Source organism: Arachis hypogaea, chromosome 6 (assembly GCF_003086295.3).
Source record: "Arachis hypogaea cultivar Tifrunner chromosome 6, arahy.Tifrunner.gnm2.J5K5, whole genome shotgun sequence".
NCBI classification, from domain to species: Eukaryota; Viridiplantae; Streptophyta; class Magnoliopsida; order Fabales; family Fabaceae; genus Arachis; species Arachis hypogaea.
Window position 1 is genome coordinate 54,566,599 of NC_092041.1, and position 2,941 is coordinate 54,569,539.

At 39.4% G+C, this 2,941-nt stretch overlaps 1 non-coding gene across 1 annotated transcript; it reads left to right on the forward strand.

Moving 5' to 3' along the window:
- The first annotated feature begins 1,534 nt into the window (after positions 1–1,534).
- On the forward strand, positions 1,535–1,642 carry LOC112699836 (small nucleolar RNA R71). Its single transcript, XR_003152773.1, has one exon. It is a non-coding gene; the product is annotated as a small nucleolar RNA R71 (small nucleolar RNA).
- Positions 1,643–2,941: the final 1,299 nt, after the last annotated feature.

A 2,941-nucleotide genomic window follows, 5' to 3' on the forward strand; every position in this document is an offset into this window, starting at 1 on the left:
GCTCTTCATGCTTCCTCTCCATGATGACAGAGGGATATCCTTGAGCCTTAAACACCAAGGATTCTTCATTCACTTGAATGATCAACTCTCCTCTATCAACATCAATCACAGCCCTTGCTGTGGCTAGGAAGGGTCTGCCAAGGATGATGGATTCATCCATGCACTTCCCAGTCTCTAGGACTATGAAATCAGTAGGGATGTAATGGTCTTCAACTTTAACCAGAACATCCTTTACCAGTCCATAGGCTTGTTTTCTTGAATTGTCTGCCATCTCTAGTGAGATTTTTGCGGCTTGCACCTCAGAGATCTCTAACTTCTCCATTACAGAGAGAGGCATGAGGTTTACACTTGACCCTAAGTCACACAAGGCCTTCTTGAAGGTCATGGTGCCTATGGTACAAGGAATTGAAAACTTCCCTGGATCCTGTCTCTTTTGAGGCAGTTTCTGCCTAGACAAGTCATTCGGTTTTTTGGTGAGCAAAGGGGATTCATCTTCCCAAGTCTCATTTCCAAATAACTTGTCATTTAGCTTCATGATTGCTCCAAGGTATTTAGCAACTTGCTCTTCAGTGACATACTCATCCTCTTCAGAGGAAGAATACTCATCAGAGCTCATGAATGGCAGAAGTAAGTCCAATGGAATCTCTATGGTCTCATTTTGAGCCTCAGATTCCCACGGTTCCTCATTAGGGAACTCATTGGAGGCCAGTGGACGTCCATTGAGGTCCTCCTCAGTGGCGTTCACTGGCTATTCTTCCTCTCCAAATTCGGCCATGTTGATGGCTTTGCACTCTCCTTTTGGATTTTCTTCTGTATTGCTTAGGAGAGTACTCGGAGGGAGTTCAGTAATTTTCTTGCTCAGCTGACCCACTTGTGCCTCCAAGTTTCTGATGGAGGACCTTGTTTCAGTCATGAAACTTTGAGTGGTTTTGATTAGATCAGAGACCATGGTTGCTAAGTCAGAGGTATTCTGCTTAGAACTCTCTGTCTGTTGCTGAGAAGATGATGGAAAAGGCTTGCTATTGCTAAACCTGTTTCTTCCACCATTATTATTGTTGAAACCTTGTTGAGGTCTCTGTTGATCCTTCCATGAGAGATTTGGATGATTTCTCCATGAAGGATTATAGGTGTTTCCATAGAATTCTCCCATGTAATTCACCTCTTCCATTGAAGGGTTCTCAGGATCATAAGCTTCTTCCTCAGATGAAGCCTCCTTAGTACTGCTTGGTGCATTTTGCATTCCAGACAGACTTTGAGAAATCATATTGACTTGTTGGGTCAATATTTTGTTCTGAGCCAATATGGCATTCAGAGTGTCAATCTCAAGAACTCCTTTCTTCTGACTAGTCCCATTGTTCACAGGATTTCTTTTAGAAGTGTACATGAATTGGTTATTTGCAACCATTTCAATCAGCTCTTGAGCTTCTGTAGGCGTCTTCTTCAGATGAAGAGAGCCTCCAGCAGAGCTATCCAAAGACATTTTGGATAGTTCAGAGAGACCATCATAGAAAATACCTATGATGCTCCATTCAGAAAGCATATCAGAAGGACACTTTCTGATTAATTGTTTGTATCTTTCCCAAGCTTCATAGAGGGATTCTCCTTCCTTCTGTCTGAAGGTTTGGACTTCCACTCTAAGCTTACTCAATTTTTGAGGTGGAAAGAACTTTGCCAAGAAGGCATTGACTAGATTTTCCCAAGAGTCCAGGCTTTCTTTAGGTTGAGAGTCCAACCATGTCCTAGCTCTGTCTCTTACAGCAAAAGGGAATAGCATAAGTCTGTAGACCTCAGGGTCAACCCCATTAGTCTTAACAGTGTCACAGATTTGCAAGAACTCAGCTAAAAACTGATGAGGATCTTCCAATGGAAGTCCATGGAACTTGCAATCCTGTTGCATTAGAGAAACTAATTGAGGCTTAAGCTCAAAGTTGTTTGCTCCAATGGCAGGGATAGAGATGCTTCTCCCATAAAAGTCGGGAGTAGGTGCAGTAAAGTCACCCAGCACCTTCCTTGCATTGTTGGCATTGTTGTTGTTTTCGGCTGCCATGTGTTCTTCTTCTTTGAAGAATTTGGTTAGGTCCTCTACAGAGAATTGTGCTTTGGCTTCTCTTAGCTTTCGCTTCAAGGTCCTTTCAGGTTCAGGGTCAGCCTCAACAAGAATGCTTTTGTCTCTGCTCCTGCTCATAAGAAAGAGAAGAGAACAAGGAAATATGGAATCCTCTATGTCACAGTATAGAGATTCCTTGAGGTGTCAGAGGAGAAGAAAAATAGAAGACAGAAGTAGAAAATTCGAACTTATCAAAGAAGATGGAGTTCGAATTTTGCATTGAGGAATAGTGTTAGTCCATAAATAGAAGGATGTGCGAAGAAGGGAGGTAATTTTCGAAAATCAAGTAAAAGAGTTTGAAAACATTTTTGAAAAACACTAATTGATTTTCGGAAATGAAAGTGGAAAAGAATTCAAGTGATTTTTGAAAAAGATTTTGAAATTAGAAATCAAAAAGATTTGATTGAAAACTATTTTGAAAAAGATGTGGTTAAGAAGATATGATTAGTTTTAAAAAGATATGATTGAGAAGATATGATTTGAAAAACATTTTAAAAAGATTTGATTTTGAAAATTAAAAACTTGGCTAACAAGAAAAGATATGATTCAAACATTAAACCTTTCTCAATAGAAAAGGCAACATACTTGAAATGTTGAATCAAATCATTAATTGATAGCAAGTATCTTTGAAAATAGAAAGAAATCAATTTTGAAAACATATGATTGAAAAGATATGATTTGAAAAAGATTTGATTTTGAAAAACTTTGAAAACTTGAAAAAAATTTGCATTGAAAACAGAATCTTCCCTCTTGTGCCATCCTGGCGTTAAACACCCAGAATGGTGCACATTCTGGCGTTTAACGCCCAAAACTATACCCTTTTGGGCGTTAAAC